At 43.3% G+C, this 19,017-nt stretch overlaps 1 long non-coding RNA gene across 2 annotated transcripts in view; it reads right to left on the bottom strand.

Annotated features, from left to right (window-relative positions):
* Window positions 1-1,640: 1,640 nt before the first annotated feature.
* Window positions 1,641-19,017, bottom strand: part of LOC148508998 (uncharacterized) — a 162,556-nt gene continuing 145,179 nt past the window's right edge. Inside the window, exon 4 of one of the 2 annotated variants that reach the window (XR_015869497.1) lies at window positions 1,641-1,866. This is a non-coding gene — a long non-coding RNA (uncharacterized LOC148508998). Of the gene's footprint in view, window positions 1,867-16,766; window positions 17,109-19,017 lie in introns of those variants that run through there. The other variant, XR_015869496.1, reaches the window with a different exon arrangement.

Consider the following 19,017-nt stretch of genomic DNA (forward strand, 5'->3'; position numbering starts at 1 on the left):
AGATATTCCCTGAAAACGTATGTTTTTGGGGAATATGCGGCAAACATTTAATGATAAATAGACCCCTTAGGCTGATTTATTAGGGAAAATAATACTTATGAACCCATTTATGCTATTACTCACCTCCTGACTGACAACCCATAATGGCCTTACCCCAGCACCCACTGCAGTTCTGTCACTGCAGTTTCTTGTGTACATGGAAAATACAAGTCCCTGCACAAGTATACAACTCCATGCAAAGTATTCAACACATTATTGGCTTAAATGCATTGGCCATATCACATTGTACCATGGGCATGTTTCAGGGTTGTGTTGGAAACGCATGTGTACAGGTGCGGTGGTATGGCAGAGTTATGTACACACCAGGGGATGCCTTATCAATACAGAAAGCCCCGTTGCTTAACCATTAGGATGGGTTAATGAAAGATATGTTTTGTACAGCTACCGGTACACTCACTGTGATATACTGGTTGTAATGGAGCTGAGCTGGGTATGATACAGATCACCAGCCAATGAATGTATATAGCTTGCAGGTAGCAGTGCAGGATGCTGCAACAGCACTAAATGCAGGTAATACTGTCTCTCAGAGCTAGTTGGGGTACTTTCGTCTCCCACTGTGTCACTCGCTTACAGTGAAAACAAGATGGCCCAACACACGCTCAGTGATGACCTGAGTGTTATTCAGAAGATCAATGCTCATGCAAGTGATCAGATGGCTGTGCCCTCAGACGTAGCAGCGGATCACAGAAGCCGTCAGGAGGTGTCTATTGACAAAGGATAAAGTCACAATAACGTACAAGTCTGAATCTGGCCCTATGCTATGAAATAAGTGCGCCATTGCTGCTGCAGTTGTACGCCATTGCTGCTGCAGCTGTGACTTTTTTCAGCTGAAGATTGGTGAGAGTATACTAATGGAACAGCCACCGGAACTTATACTAAGATGCCCACCGGAGCCATCTTAGTATAAGCTGTATAAGTATAAGTATACAGTATATGTATAAGTATACAGCTGTCTGCAACTGTGTACACATACGCAGCATCAGACGTGGATCATGCTAACATCGACTTCGTGAGTGAGTCTATGGTTGCTCAGAATGGCCACCGTAACTGAGGCGCTGGAACCCTGTTACCTGCGTACAGGATCACAGACGCAGGATGTGACATGCCCCCAAAACAGTCAAGACACATCTGCGTTTTTAGCCGACACTCCCCGTTACCTCCCCCAAACTTGCAGCGTGTGACTATGGTAATGGGTTTCGACAAATACACAGAAGGGCGTGCAGTGGCAAAAAAAATCATGAAAACATCGGCATTGCGTTACACATACATCATGCATATAAAATGAAACAAACCTGACATACACATACTTAGAAGAGAAACTAAATCTTTGAATTCTTTTCTGCATAAAAAAAATGTCTCTGCAAATGTGGCAATGAAATAACCCATTTTACATTTGTTTGTTCTGCTTTTTGCCTTGGAGGAAAAATAAAAGTCTCAGAACATCATGAGCTCTCACATCTTAATGCAATCATGCCCGTGCTGTAGGGAACATACATGTTTAATGAAGCCATATCAGATTTGTTTGAATACATTGGGATTTCTATTTTCACAGCAATAACAAAATCACATTGTCACTCCATCATGCTGCACGGTTTGTGTGGTTTAGAATTAAAAAAGTAAAAAATGTAGGTCAGCAAATGCATACAAAGCAGTCTTACAGCACTGACATGTCTTCAGATTCATGGGCTTGTAGCCCCACTTCTGTGAGTGTTTGAGGTGAGTGGATGGAGATGGGACGTCTGTTTCAGGCAAATCTTTCCACTCAGCTTGGGGTGGATGTAAGAGAGGATGGTAATGATGATGGCTCTGGTTGTGGAACAAAAAACAATGAGCGGTGTGACTGCAGTATATGCATGAGGATGGACAGATACGCAAATAAAAAACAGACACTTGCAGTAGCATGAGATAGTACATGTGGCTGCTGGGGTCATCCGCACTTGTGCTTTGTGTATGGCTCAGAATCAGGTCTATCTATTATTGAAATGTCACAATAAGGGCCATATCGGCATTGCATTCCGAGGTGGATGTGCGAGGGGGACCATTGAGTTCTATACTGCACATACGTCCAAGTCACACAATGCATGCGTCCAGATTGTCTGCATGCAGAAATGCAGCACTGAATCGGATGCATGTTCTGTGAATTGTAGTACACGTTCCTGCTTGGTAGCAGAAGCGTGGCAAAGCCGAAGTGAGTGTGTTGCAGGAATGTTGCTAAAAGTGCAGTGCTCAAAGGCGCACAGTCGCCCACATCAGAGGCCATACTCAGATGGATATGTCCTAGGGCTGGTTCAAGTTTCAATGGTGCCTCTGAAGGTGCGACCGATGGTGCGTCTAAAGATGCACCGGCAGGGCCGGCCCTACCATTACGCGGGGTACGCAGCCAAGATTGGCGCTACAGTGAGGAGGGCACTGGCTCTCTGTAACAGGCTGGGACTCCGACACTTAGAAACAGAATATACAGGTGCGCTATACAAACATTACTATACAAACAATAATGTACAAACAATAATGTACAAACATTACTATACAAACATTACTATACAAACATTACGATAAAAATTTTTTAGTAAATCTTGCATCAAAATAAGAGTTTTTTGCATAATTTTGGCCAAAGTTATCGGCTTACCAACTGTGTCCAGGGAACCTCATTATTTGGTAAGTCACTAACATTCAAGGTGTTCAAGTCTGGGGCACAGGACACTCCCAAGCCAGCCCAACCAAACCACCCCAAAGCACCACACTAGTGAAAGAAAATAAGTGAAGTGTTAAAGAGTATCAGATAAGTGAGAGCAGCTAGTTTGTGTTAGGAGTGTTACAGGGGTGAGAGATAAATATGCGAAAGATGTTTCATATATAAAAAAACAAACAGAAAGAGTGATAACATAAAAAAAATAATTGCTACATAGTGGTACCTTGAGAGCTGCTACCTACTGAGACTTTTAATACCTACACATACAAACAGAATATAGGTGCACTATACAAACATTACTTTACCAAATTTTGCAATCAAATGCTTTATATATGTAACAACTTTCACATATTTATCTCTCACTCTTTCAGTAGGCATCCAAGTAGACGACCTGGCGGTTGCAATGGTGATGCTGCAATACCTAATGCCAGACTATGATTTCCTAGTAGTAGACTTGAAGGTATATTTACTAAAGTGAGATATTTTAGAAGTGGAGATGTTGCCCATAGCAGCCAAATCGCACATTTACTATCAGTCATTTTTTTTATCGATTTTAGAGCCGACTTCAATGTCGGTCGATTTTTAATAATGTAAACTTTGTAGGTTTTGGATTTCCACTTCAAAATCGAACAAAATTACCTATGAAACTGACTTTAAAACACAATAAAAAAATCGACAAACACCTCATTATGAATTACTTTTGGCCAAAACATACCACATGCAATGTAAGCATCATAAGCTCATTACAAAATGCTGGAACACACCCAAGCACATTGTGATGGAGTTGTTTGGTGTGAGAAGATAGGGCTTGCAGGAAAGAGGACTTCTGAGTGGTTTGTGAGTCTAAACAGTGGGCCTGATTTAGAGATGGACGCACCGATATTTACGCAGATTGAGCGATTGTTAGCCATTGTGCATTCGTGTAAGCCACACTGCACATGCACAGCAATTGAATTGCGAATACACTCACACAGAGGATTCACTCGCAAAATTAGTGACAGGTAGTCAGTAATTGGGGGAGGTAATAGGGAGTGGTTAGAAAAACACAGGCGCGTCGGACTATTTAAACACTGTTTTCTAGGCGTCCATATATTAGCCACTGCATTTTTGCTCACAGCAGGAGAGATCTCTGCGTGTCTGGAGACCCGCTGTGTCTGTGACAGCCTAGACTTAACCAGAGAAAAAAAGGGGATATTCCCTCCAGCACACTGCAGCAATATTGGCAAAAATACTTGAATCCTACATGATAACAGAATTTAGAGGTATTAGTTGCATACATTTGCAAATATATGATTAAGCGCCAGTGTGCTGGAGGGAATATCCCCTATTTTTCTCTGGTTCAGTGTAAACCCCACCCTTTACAAGCACCTGGGCAATATCATTAAGCTGAGTTGAGCGACCACCATACTTTCTATTTGTACTTCTGAGAGGCATGAAGGGAGCCAGCATTGGGAGGATGTGCTGGTCCTTATAGTGCCATTTGGAGGTTTCTGGGGTACCTCCTCGGTGAGTCAGCTCTCGGGTTATATATGTGCTGTTATCATGCAGTACATTAATTGTAATTATATGACCCAGAGTGGATGCTACTATTTGGTAGCAATAATTATTTTGGGGTGAGCTTTTGGGCGTGGGGCCCCCAGGGTTATTCTGGCTGGGCCTTTTCAGTGTATCACCACTTAGTTCACATAAATACTTTTTCATCACTTTTATATTTGTTTGTTTATTATCTATGTAATTTTAATTCTTTCTTATTATATTAACACTTATTGATTTATCTTTTACACATCTATACTTTACACTTCACTCTCACCTTTCTTCCATGTTCGTGTGATGCTCTGGGAATGGTCCTTTGCTGGATTCTTTTGGGGTGCCTCGGACGTGAACCCCTTAATGTTAGGGACGCCGGTATAGAGGAGCCTTCTATGCAACTAATACCTCTGAATTCTGTTATCATGTAGGATTCAAGTATTTTTGCCAATATTGCTGCAGTGTGCTGGAGGGAATATCCCCTTTTTTTCTCTGGTTCAGTGTAAACCGCACCCTTTACAAGCACCTGGGCAATATCATTAAGCTGATTTGAGCGACCACCATACTTTCTATTTGTACAGCCTAGACTTACTCAGAAGGCTGATGGCCACCTGATCTGTGTTCGATGTTTCCGATTGTTATGGTGACCATCAACATTATGCGATACCATGCATCTTCAACTTCATCCTCCAGTGAGAGGATGTGCCCCTGAGAGTCTCCATAATGAAGAGACATGTTATTACAGAGGCCAAGTTCCACTGCACCACCAACGCTATACCGCTGTATATAAGCCATTGTGTACTTACTCCACTGACAGCACTGTATGTAAACACACAAGTGTGTGCTCCTGTTTGTCCACACACCACCTGTACTGCCCCATACAGTACATTCCTGGCTGGATCTGGTACATCCCCTTTATGCGCAATGTCTGCCTGTTGTACATTCCCACTGCATTAACATTGTGTCATTCTACAAACCTGTGTAATAAACCTAAGGCCTGGTTAAGTTATCTATAGCGTGGAATGACTTCCATCACACACCGCTGCCACCTATACCAACTATAGGGTCTGCCAATATGCAGGACTGTAGAGAGCCCGGCCGGGCCCAAGTAAAGGAGGGGGCGTGGCCTAATCATGGGCGGCGTGGCCACGCCCCCTTGATAAAAAAATAAAGAAATCACTTTTGCTGTGCGCTGGGGATAAGCAGGGGGGGGGGGCGATCTGTGTGATCGCATCCCCCCACAGCCATAGGAGACTGCTCTGGCTGCTACAGCAGCCGCGAGCAGTCTCGCACTGCAGCCCAGCACGAGCTGTGTGTTGAGCTGCTGTGAGGGAGGGGGGGGGACAACGCCGGACCCGGGCCCCTCTGGCAAGCCCAGGCCCAAGTAAATTGTACCAACTCCCCCCCTCTCGGCCACCCATGCCAATATGTTGTGGGTATGTATCAAAAGCTTGTGTTCATAGGGAAGGGAATGCTGTTTCTGACGTATCTCTGCCACCTACCATGGGGCTGGTGCAAGTGCAGATACTAATGATGACAGTTATTGTGTGTTAAATCAATGGGCGGCACAGATTTCTACTTCTCCCTGTGGTTTAGGAGAGGGGGGGGCCCCTGTGCAGTATCCGAGCGGGCCCTCTCCTCTCTGGCAGGCTTTGTGCCAGAGTCTACTGCACATACGCAGGTCTTCGGGTACATGGTGCCCGCGCTATGTTCCTGGTGAATTCTCTAATGCGCATGTGCAAATATCCAGGAAAATGGGCACCACGCCATTTTCTCAGTGAGTTCTGTCTGCAGCTCAAGCCCATACGGCAAGACTCCAGAGAGGTAAGTATAATTCTGTGGGTGCAGGGTGCGTGGTGTGGGTTCCCATGAAACCCCTGCACCACACAACCTCTACCCCTTATAGATAAGTCAATGTCTGCATTAGTTGAACAGAATCTCGCATCAGCATAAAGCAGTAATCAGGCTTCTGCAGCCGCAGCCACATTACGTGTCACTCAGAATCAGCCCTAGAACACGCACTGAAACATCTACATTTATTTTTTTTTACCTCCCACCAATATCAAAAAATACCAGCTAAAGTAGTTATCTACCTTTATAGTATATTATAAATCTTTTCCAGACTATGTAAACACTGTAAACATATGACACACAAGTATAAAACCCGCAACAATAAATACATACAGACAATGTGCTATAGTGTTAAAAATCAATAGGAACTTTGACAGGGGAAGAAGAAAAATGACAATTATCTGAGAGAATGGATGTAATGTATTCACACTGTGAGAAAGGTAGCGTTCAATAATGTGTTTTCCAATTTAATTTCTCATGACCTACAGGTCATTCCCTGTCATGATTATCTAGTGGTGACTGATATTCCGCTACACCAAGGGTATGAGAATTGCATTTTAATCATATGATTGATCAAGCAAAATGACCTTGGGATATGTGAGAAACAAGAGATACATGTCTTCTAAGTACAGTTTCTTCTTTAATTGTTTGTATGTAAAATAATGGCAAACAACATGATTCTGAAACCAGGTTAGTAACGAGGATAAGACAAGGGTCAGCTTAAATGAGATGTTGTTTGTTGAGGGGGCAATATGAACTAGACGGCATTTCTCTAAGGAACAGTATGAACTAAACAGTATTTCCAGAAGGGGCGGTATAACTTGGATGGTGATGTGAGTATGGGTAGTATAAACAAAATGGCAATACTAAAATGGGCAGCATAAACTAGATGACATTTATAGCAGGGTTAATATCAGGATTCAGCCTGAGATCGGCCGGTACTCACCACGGCACCAACTTCATCTGACTAGCCGTGCGGTCAGACACCAGGTGCGGAGGCGGGTGACAAGCTGAGTATTATCTCCCAGGTCCTGTTGACTTCCACGCAATCCTCCATATCCATATTATCTGTCTCACCTGACTGGACCCTCTACCAATGGTAGCCTGGTCACCTCTCATCTCCCTCACCTCTCTCCTCCAATGGATGGATACCTAAGGGTATAAAGCAGGACTCCAGGAAACAGGAAGTCGCCTGAACAACTTCTCTTCTCCAGTAGTTGCTAGCTTTGGATTGCTGTTCCAGTCTCCATACTGTTGTATCCTTAGTACGCTTCACCAGTCTCTGTGATATTTTACTTCAGTCACTACTGTTGTTCTCCAGTGATATTCAACATCGGTCACTACCAATATTCTTCAGTGATATTCAACATCGGTCACTACCAGTGATATTCCACATCGGTCACTACCGGTGATTTTCAACATCGGTCACTGCCAATATTCTTCAGTGATATTCAACATCTGTCACTTCAGTGATATTCAACATCTACCAGTGACATTCAGCATCGGTCACTACCGATATTCTTCAACACCGGTCACAATCAATATCTTTCAGTGATACTCTACGTCAGTCACTTCAGTGAAATTCAACACCACTGGTATTTAACATTGGTCACTACCGATACTCTCCAGTGATATTCTACATCGGTCTCTACCAATATACTTCTGTATTACTAACATCAGTGATTACCGATATTCACAACTGATATTCTCCAGCCACTCAGTTGTCTTTTCTTATCTCTCAGTTGCTAATTCCTGAGTACCTGATCAGGGGGCCGCGACCTGCTCATTGGGCGCAACTAAACCCATATCCCAATTGGAGGGGTCACTGGTGAAAACCACCAAAGAGTTAGACCCGGAATTAGCAGATGAGGAAGTTGTATGTACTTCCTCCTCATTTACTGCTGCCTCCCCATCTGGTCACTCCGACTCCCAGTCCTCTGACTGGAAACCTCAAGGGCCAGGTTGTGACAGTTTGGACCAAATGGATGCCGAGAGTCTCCAAAATGCCGGGGCAATACAGAACCTTGCCTTTCGTATAGAGAAACAAGAAGCAGCTCAGCAACAGGTGGCACACTACACTATCTTCAGGAAAATTCTACTCAATTAATTACTATTCAGTCCACATTAGCTTCAGTGGTTCCAACTTCTTCTGTAACTGTACCAGTTAATTCTCCTCCTGTGTTGTCTCCTCCAAAGTCTCGCCTTCAATTACCTACCCCCAATCATTTGGATGGGAATCCTAGACTCTGACGTGGTTTCATTAACCAGTGTGAGATTCAATTTATATGTTTGCCTCAGAGTTTTCCCACACCAAGATCAAAACTAGCCTATTTTATTTCTTCACTCTCCGGATCTGCTTTGAAATGGGTCTCTCCTTTTTGGGAACATGCGGACACTTTAGTCTCCAATTATGAAGATTTCATTCGTCAGGCAGGTCTATTTCTGCCTCTTCTGATATTCTGTGGATTCGCCAGGGCTCACGCACGGTGGGTCAGTATGTGGTCCAGTTTCAAACCATTGCATCCGAGCTGGAATGGAATGATGGAACTCTTAAGGCTGCTGTTTTACATAGTTTGTCCGAAAAATTGAAAGATGAGTTGGCTTTGCGAGACCTACCTGATTCACACTCAGAATTAATTTTTCTCTGTATTAAAATTGATCTTCATCATAGAGAAAGACAGTCAAATAAGTGACGAGAGGATCGTAGCAAGGACCTTCCTATTTCTACCAATATGAATCCTTCCTTTCCACCCAAGGATGAACCTATGCAGATAAACGTTCTTGTTTGACTACAGCAGAGCAGAATCGCCGTATCCGTGATAAGCTTTGCATTTACTGTGCCACTCCGGGACATTTCATTGGCTCTTCTCCTCAGCTCTCGGGAAAAGTAAAACCCTTTCTTGTTCTAGGAGCATCCGGTTAGGGGTTCTATCTAACGCCTCTCACTTAGTTGACTTTTTGTTGCCTGTCAAAGTCTGTGGTGGGTCCTGCACTGAGATTATTATTATTATTATTATTATTGTTTATTTATATGGCGCCACAAGTGTTCCACAGTGCTTTACAAAGTACATAACAAAAAAAGTGACTAACAGTACAATACAAATACAATGCAGGACAAGGACCTGTATAATATACATTGCCAGATTGGTGACCATAACACCCAAATAAGCAACAGAGCATAAGCAACCAAGTGTTAGGTTCCCTAGTGGGGAGTAAGATGTAGATGAAAATAAAGTAAGGAGAAACACAAGAGGGTAGAGGGCCCTGCTTGCAAGAGCTTACATTCTAAAGGGTAGGGGCAGACAAACAGGCGTGACACAGATGGGGTAGATAGGGAGGACTGAGCATGGAGGAAGAGGGTTAGGATGAGAGCTGGAAGGTTTTGATGAAGTAGTGGGTCTTGAGAGCCAGTTTGAAGGATTGTAGAGAAGTGGAGGAGCAGCAAAGGTGTAAAGGTGGGGAGCAGCATGGGCAAAATCTTGAGGCGGGAGTGGGAGGAAGTAAGCAGTTGGCTTGAGAGGCAGCGTGCATTTGTTGAATGAAGAGGGCTGGCAGGAGAGTGAAGGGAGATGAGGTCAGCAATGTAAATGGGAGAGGAATGTGTGAGGGCTTTGTAAGCGCGTGTGAGAACCTTGAATTGAGTTCTTAAGGGAAAGGGGAGCCAGTGGAGGGCTTGTAGGAAAGAGGAGGCAGATTTAGAGCATTTGGAAAGAAAGATGAGTCGAGCGGCAGCATTGAGGACAGACTGGAGAGGAGAGAGATGGGAGTTGGGGAGGTGAGAAAGGAGGAGGTTACAGTTGTCCAATCTTGAGATGACCAGTGAGTGTATGAGGGTTTTAGCAGCATCCTGGGTGAGATGGGGTCTGATCTTGGAAATATTTTTGAGATGGAAACAACAGGACTGTGAGAGGTTCTGGATATGTGGTTTGAAGGAGAGGGAGGAGTCCAGGATAACTCCAAGACAGCGCACTTTGGGGCTAGAGGAGATAGTTGTGCCATCAAGGTTATGTGGGAGGGTGGGAAGATAATCATCTCAGTCTTAGACATATTAAGTTTAAGAAATCGCTGGGACATCCAGGAAGATAAGGCAGAGAGTTAGTTGGAGATACAAGTGAGGAGAGAGGGGGGAGAAGTCAGGGGAGTAAAGGTAGATCTGAGTATCATCAGCATAGTGATGATAATGGAGTTCAAAAGAGCTGTTGAGTTCACCTAGAGAGGACGTATAGAGGGAGAATAGGAGAATGAATGTTTTTATTGACTCTGGAGCAGGGGGTAACTTTATCTCAGAAACTATGGTGTGTGAATTTAAGATTCTGGTTAAACCAATTGCACAGATGTTGGCCCACTTCGCAGTCGATGGCAGTGCTATCCTGGTAGGTACCATAACATCAGTTTCGCTACCCATTTCGCTTAGTATTGGTGCTTTACATCAGGAAGAAATTGAACTTCTAGTGCTACCCAAGTGTACTCATGTTCTAGTTCTAGGATTACTTTGGCTCTAGATGCATAGTCCTACTAGTGATTGGTCTACCATGCATATTCTGGCATGGGACCCAATTGCCACCAGAAATGTCTTCCTAGAATAGTTCCTTTAAGGACTCATCAAACTACTCCTTAAATCTATTCTTCTCACACAGTTCTAGTATCTGTGGGTAAAAGTTCTGATCATGGTTCTCAGCTACCCGAGCCCTACCAAGTATTTTGTGATGATTTTTGTGAATAAGCTGCTGATAAATTACCTCCTCGCCGCCCCCGTAGGACTGTGCCATCGATCTGGTGCCTGGAAAGGTTCCACATTGTGGTTGTGTCTATCTGCTCTCAGTCCAAGAAACGGCGGCTATGTCTGATTATATCAGAGAAAACTTAGACAAAGGGTTCAATCGACCATCTACGTCTACCACTGGAGTGGGTTTCTTCTTTGTGGAAATAAAGGATGGGAGCCTTAGGCCTTGTATCGACTACCATGGATAAATGAAATCACTATGAAGAATTGGTATCTTCTTCCTCTCATTTCTGAGCTCTTCGATAAGGTGCGTGGTGCCACCATCTTTACCAAACTAGATCTACGAGGGGACGACAACCTGATTCGGATAAAGGAAGGTGACAAATGTAAGACTGCGTTCAATACTCGCAATGGCCACTTCAAGTATTTACTGATGCCTTTTGGACTTAGCAATGTCCCAGTAGTCTTCCAGAGTTATGAGAATGAGATTTTTTGGGATATTCTTTATCATACTGTAGTGATCTATCTGGATGATATTTAGATATTTTTTCAAGGGACATCCAGTCTCACAGTCTTCATGTAAAACAGGTCCTCTCCCGTCTTCAAGCCCATCAACTTTTTGGAAAAATTTCTAAATGTATTTTTTAAAATCCTTCTGTGCTATTTCTTGGTCATATCATTTGAGAGGAATCCTTACAGATGGATCCAGAGAAGCTGAATGCCATTCAGGGTTGGCCACAACCTAATTCTTTGAAAGCTGTTCAACGGTTTCTCGGTTTTTCAAACTACTACCAAAGGGTTATCCACAACTTCTCCACCATAGTGGCCCCTATTACAGCACTCACTAAGAAAGGGGCTAATCCTTCTCGTTGGTCGCCATCCGCTGTAGCCACCTTCCAGACTCTCAAACAGGTTTTCTCTTCTGCTCCTATCCTATGTCAACTGGATTTCAATAAAGCTTTTACAGTTGAAGTGGATGCCTCCTCAGTCGGTGTGGGAGCTGTGTTATCGGAAATAGCTGAGGATAAACGGACCCATCCCTGTGGATATTTTTCCCGCAAATTTTCTCCAGCAGAAAGAAATTACGCTATTGGTGACCAGGAATTATTGGCCATGAAACTTGCACTAAAGGAATGGAGACATAGTTTGGAAGGAGCTAAATTCCCAGTAACTATTTTAACAGATAAAAGGAATCTGCTATATTTGAAGACGGCTCAACATCTTAATCCCAGGCAAGTCCACTTGGCTCTCTTATTCTCCAGGTTTAATTTCAAGGTCCTATTTCATCCGGGAGTACAGAATCGGAAAGCTGACGCGCTCTCTAGATCCTTTTTGCCTCTGGGAGAAGATGAAAATCAACCTAAAAAGTGAGTTCTGTTCCTCCTCCTGCCAAAGTTTTTGTGGTCTCTAATCTTTGTAAAAAAATTACTTACTTGGACCCATGCCTCTCTATTTGAAGGTCATTCTGGAATTCATAAAACTTTTAAACTCCTTCAACGTTCCTACTGGTAGCCATCCTTGAAAGAGGATTTCAGTAATTTTATTGTGACCTGTGCAAAGTGCACTCAGCACAAATCTGTTCAAAGAAAAGCAGTAGCTCCTATACAACCCTTACCGATTCCATCAAGTCCATGGACTCATTTATCCATGCACTTCATTAAAGAAAGCATCTAGCAACTACAATAAATGTGCTGTTGCTCTTTGACAACCTGGATATAGGGTCTGGCTTTACACCACGAATTTGAGATTGAGAGTTCCAAGTATGAAACTAGCTCAGCGTTTCATTGGTCCTTATCATATGTCAAAGGTAGTGAACCCAGTGGCATACAATTGGAATTACTTTTCCCAGTTGAGGGCATCTATACGTTTCATATTTCCTTGTTTCAACCTTTAGTTCTCAATCAATTCTATCACACTCCACCTAAAACTCCGCAGCTCTGTACTAAGCATGGGATTAAATTTAAGGTGGAACAGATTCTTGATTCCAGATATTATTTGGGTCATCTTCAGTATTTGATTGACTGGAAAAGCTTCGGCCCGGAAGAATGAGCATGGATAAAAGCTGCTTATTCATGTTTTTCACAAAAAGTTTCCTGCTAAATCTTCAAGAGTCCACCCTAAAAGGAAGGGGTACTGTCGGATTCAGCCTGGGATCTGCCGTTACTCATGCGCGGTCAGACGCCAGGTGCAGTGGCGGGTGACAAGCTGACTATTATCCCTGGGGCCCTGTTGACTTCCATACAATCCTCCAAACCGAAATTCCCGCGACGACGGTCATGGGCGCAGCCATATTGTCTGTCTCACCTGTCCGGACCTTCCACCAATGGTAGCCTGGTCACCTCTCAGCTGACTCTCTCCTCCAATGGACAGATGCCTAAGGGTATAAAGTAGGACTCCAGGATACAGGAAGTCTCCTGAACAACTTCTCTTCTCCAGTAGCTGCTAGCTTCGGATCGCTGTTCCAGGCTCCACGTTGTTTTATCCTCAGTACGCTTCACCAGTTTCTGTGATATTTTACTTCAGTCACTACTGTTGTTCTCCAGGGATATTCAGCATCGGTCACTACCGATATTCTACAGTGATATTCAACATCGGTCACTACCAGTGATATTCAACATCGGTCACTACCAGTGATATTCAATATCAGTCACTACCAATATTCTTCAGTGATATTCAACATTAGTCACTTCAGTGATATTCAACATCAGTCACTACCAGTGACATTCAGCATCAGTCACTACCGATATTCTTCAACATCTTTCACTATCAATATTCTTCAGTGATACTCAACATCAGTCACTTCAGTGAAATTCAACATCAGTCACTACTAGTGATATTCAACATCGGTCACTACCGATACTCTCCAGTGATATTCTACATTGCTACCAATATACTTCTGTGTTAATAACATCAGTGATTACCTATATTCAGCATTTATAATTTCCAGCCACTCAGTTGTCTTTTCTTATCTCTCTGTCAGTTGCTTATACCTGAGTCCCTGATCAGGGGGCCGCAACCTGCTCATTGGGCGCAGCTAAACCTATATCGCAATTGGAGGGGTCACTGGTGAAAACCACCAATGAGTTAGACTCCGCGCCTCTGGTCAGGTCTTGTCAACACCTGGAATTAGCCAATGAGGAAGTCGCATTTACTTCCTGCTCATTTACTGCTGCCTACCCACCTAGTCACTCTGACTCCCAGTCCTCTGACTAGAAACCTCAAAGGCCAGGTCATGACAGGTAATATGAACTAGGTCACAGGTTCCCAAACTCTGTCCTCAGGACCCCAAATAGTGCATGTTTTCCAGGTCACCTCACAGAATCACAAGTGACATAATTAGCTCCACCTGTGGATCTTTTATAATGTGTCAATGAGTAATGAGTACACCTGTGCGCCTGCTGGGTGACCTGGAAACTGTGAACTGTGTGGGGTCCTGAGGACCGAGTTTAAGACTGAACTAGACGATATTGAGAAGAAGTTACATAAGCTAGCCCCTTGTGTGCAGCTCTGCAATTCCGCCTATCTCTGAATCAGGCCCTTAGTGCACAGAGAAAGAAAACTAAATTTATTTGTTCAGCAAAGAAAACAATGAACTAATGAAATAATAATAATAATCAACCTATGTGAATTTCCCTGAATGGGAGACTTCAGAGCCAAAGGTTGTGTACCTGCTGACCTGATTACAATTATTATAATTGTTGATGTATATTCTTCACTTTAGTAAACCTCATACATACACTGCGTACAAAGGAAGGACTGTATTAAAATTATATAGTTTATGGCCTGGATCTAAGTCATTAAGCGAGTTAAAGTTTATCAATATTCTGTTGGTGTTAGAAGATCCACTCGATAATTGAGCTGGCTGGCGTCACATCTTTTCCCATACATTCATCAACACATTGATTTTCTGTTCCACCAGCTGGCTTCAGTTACAATGGCAATTGCGAATCTCTATTTCAGTTTACTTCTCTAGGCTAAAAAAATAGTCACTGAACCAAGGGCCTGATTCAGATGCGCTCGCAAGCGCACAGCGCTCACAAGCAGGTCGATGGTCCCCCACTGCGCATACGCCGCCTCCAGCGTGCGCATGCGTGAGACCCGTCCAGAGACAGCTGCTCCATCGCTACGCATCTCACTACAAAGATGGGGTAGCTGTCGATGTTGATTGACAGCTCGCCCCGTTTTGTAGGCGGGGAGGGGGGGTGGCTGCACAAACGCAGGTGTTCCCTTAGGAACGCCTGGCGTTTGTGGGCGGCCTTACTGACATCACTAGTGATGTCAGTAGTGGACTTCCTGCTCTATTAGAGCAGGGAGTCCACTCAGAGCTGAGACCCTACCACAGGGTCTCCTCGCAAGCCCAATGGTTGCGATAATCGCGACGGGTCCAGTCCACTCACAAAAGCTGTGGGTGGTCACCCACAGCTTAGCGAGTGGCTTGAATAAAAAAAAATGCCCTGATTTAGAGCGAGTGCTCGCCAGCAGCGAGCGGCTCTGAGCCCTTCCCCAAAAGCGCACTACATAGCTCTAATATAAAGATGCAAAGTAAAGCGCTTCCTTATATAAGTAATATTGTTCTGATCATCTAACTGGCAGACCCTACTTATTAATTTATTAAGCGCGTCTTTTACTCTCCACATGTCTTATGTCCTATCCCCCTAACCCCCACTACCAATATCTCTCCTCCTCCCCCATAGCAGTGTCATAAGCACCCTGAGTTCCCACTCCCCATGTGTCTCTGCCTTCCCAATAGCAGTGTCCTCAGCTATGAGCTCCCACACACCCTTGTCTCTGCCTCCCCTATAACAGTGTCATCAGCCCCCACATATATCTGCCTTCCCCCCATAGCAGTATCATTAGCTCCCTAATCCCCTACTCCCCATATGTCTTTGTCTCCCCCTCCCAAAGTAGTGCCATCAGCCCCCACTCCCCAAATGTATCTCCCCCCCCTCGTTAAGCTCTTACCTTTATCCTGTGTGGTGGGGCCGGGTCTGATAACAGCTCTGCTGGTGTTGCCTGTCTTCTCCTCTGCACTCTGCAGCAGCTTGCCTCAGCCTCACAGGCAGAAAGTGAAAGTAAATACACTTCCTGCCTGTGGGAGACTGAGTGTCCTGCTGCTGCAGCCTCCTGATCTCTACTTCTGGCTGTTTTCTCGGATTGCCGCACCCGAGCCAGCTCAAAGAAAAAAAAATGTACACCTGGCCCTAGGCTTGGGGTGCCCCTAGGCATTCCAGTTGCCCCTAGGCATTTGCCTTTAATGCCTATGCCTAGGGCTGGCCCTGTCCACCTTCATGTGAGGACATATGGTCATTCACACAGCTGTAGAGAATACGAAACTAAAATACTCTTTGTAATATCTCATCTAAAATGATTGCAATTAAATATAAGCCCGTGCATATGGGACGTTTAAATTAGAGATTTAGTTTTTGCTGAAAACCCGAACACACCTGAACTTTGGGGTTCGAGTCAAACCGAGTCCCAGCTTGGATCACGTTGGGATTCCAAGTATAACAGAGTGCCGGCTCGGGTTTCCTCGCCAAATTTGTAACTCGAATCTCCAAACTTGATCTTGCATGTTTGGGATTGCATGTAAGTCCCTCCCTCATGATTTCAGGTGCCATGATGTGGTCAAAATTGACTGGATATGACTGGAAATTAATGTTATTGATGTTAATAATATTATATGAACAAAAAACAGTCCATGATTTTAGCTGTTTTTATACATTTTCAAAGAATAGCAACATAAAAGCATACCCAAATCAAAGTACTTGAGGGTGGTTTTGCCAAAACCAAAACATGACGATGATTTAGCACCAAAACATGAGGGTCTGTGCACTTCTCTAGTTTAAATTGTAGGTAACATATTTATGAATGAAGATTCATTTCCGAATAATACAATTTTTATTTTTAACCAAAATACATCAATAAACAAATATCTCGGCATATGAAATAAGAAAGCAGATGAAATCCAGTGATGAATGGTGTGTCATTCACCACAATAGACTGACTGACAACAGACTGCAAATTTCATAACCAGTACATCAAAACAGATGTCAGGCCCAGCACAAAATGACATAAAGCTAAATAATGTTCTGCTTCACTGGTCCACAGGTGACAATGAGAAATGAAGAACAAGGACGTGTTTTAGATCCAGGGAACCGATAGGCTCTGCAATGTCATGATCTATGAAAACTTAGATGAGGCTTGTAGTCTTGTGTATTTACGGCACCCATACTTGCAAGACAGACAACACAGAACCATCTGTAACAGTAAATGTAGTTAGTCTGTAAAAATCACTTCCTAATTGTCTTTACAGGCAAATGCAATAAAAACAGTTGTAGAAATGTTCCACTAACCCTGGTAACGCATTAGAATCAGCAATCTGGAAAATAAACATTCTGATGGGTAAATAGATTAAAAATCGTCTTTATAATCCACAACATTTAAGGTACCCAGCAAAGGGGCATGGGGTTATGGTTTTATTGAATGGATCTAATTATAGACTATTGCTAACATGTTCACATCAACCTTGGAATACACTGGAGGATGCTGCTAGAGGCTGCTTAACTGTATTTAGTTATCCTCCCACCAAGGACAACAGGTATCAATTTAATGTCACTCAGTTATTATTATTTTTATTATGATTACAGCAGAAAAATGTTTTATTAGCTTTTCTGTGTGGGTGAAATAAGCATTTACATTCTGGCTTTCACAATCTCATTTTATTGCCTGGGCTACAGGGAAATAAAATAACTTGCCCAAGGTCACTGCTAAAGTAAGTTATTGGAAGCATGAAAAAGTGATATATTGATGTCGGCAATAGTATTCTAGAGATATATAAAAAATTCTGTATTTACAGAAAAATGGCCAAATATGCATTATTGAGGGGCCTATTCAGCTTTGATTTTTTTTACATAAAAAATACGGAAACTATGATTTCCGTATTTTTTATGTAAATCCCCTATTCAGCGATGGGATAATGGAGAAGATAACGCAATTATCTTCTCCACTAATTCTCATTTCGATGAGTACTGCATGGTAGGGATCAGGCCATTGATCTCTACAGTGCTTTAACGCTTTTTGCTATTCAGCAAAGCAAAAAGTGTTAAATCACTCGACAAATATTTACTTTATATAACGCCATCTCAGAATGGCGTTATATGAAGAAAATACTTAAATATCCCGAAAACTGCAGGGACAGAGGGAAATTTTCCCATAAGTCCCTGCAGCATTTTGTAACTCCGCCCAGTCTCTGTGCCTGCTTCCCGGTGATCGCCCTCAGGTAAGTCCACCTAGAGCCTGCTAAACCTGCCGAAAGTGATTGACATATGTATACAGGCTTTATACTAGCCTGTATACATGTATATTTATGTGCGATTATATTTAACATATATATAAATTTTAACTATAAAAGCACATAAATATACATGTATACAGTCTAGTATAAAGCCTGTATACACATGACAATCAGTTCGGACAGGCTGGAGCTGTACTTACCCCGTCGGTGGTCCCTGCAAGCAGGGACGGAGACTGTTCCCGAGCGCATGACTGAGCATGCAGAAGAACAAACAGAAGGGATTGTTTTCGGAATCCCGATAACAATGCCTTATGTGACATCGCAGGGACAGCGTGTTACCGCAACCGCTGTCCCTGCTCAAAATATTGCTGAATAGCATCCATATTTTATCATAATTGATAAAAACTTGTGACGATGTTGCCTGATAATATTCTGGGCAACATCGTCACTCTTGCTGAAGAGACCCCTGAGAACGTTAAATTAGTGCATCATTTTAGTAATTTACAACCAAGTTAATTTTAAAGGGGTTTTCCACTTTATTGAGCTACTTTACTAAATCTTCTATCATCACAAAAAATAATAGTTTATTAGGGATTCCTCCCCTGCTTTCATTTAGAGTCACTAGGGTATATTTACACATCTCACCTAATTGCAGTGGTGACTAACATTCTGTACCGCAGTGGTATTAAGCAATTTGCCTCCCCTCAGCTGCCACTGCGTAAGCTCCCCCCGCGGGCCCTGCCTGCAGCAGAAGTTCCCCCGACGGGAGGGAACCAGTGAGCCAGAGACGCCGGAGGTAAGTAGATACAGCTGGAGGGATCTGAAAAGACTCTTCTGCTGCACAAGCTGCCGTCTAAACAGCAGCGTGTGAAT

Source organism: Taudactylus pleione, unplaced genomic scaffold (assembly GCF_031769625.1).
Source record: "Taudactylus pleione unplaced genomic scaffold, aTauple2 ptg000333l, whole genome shotgun sequence".
Classification (NCBI taxonomy): domain Eukaryota; kingdom Metazoa; phylum Chordata; class Amphibia; order Anura; family Myobatrachidae; genus Taudactylus; species Taudactylus pleione.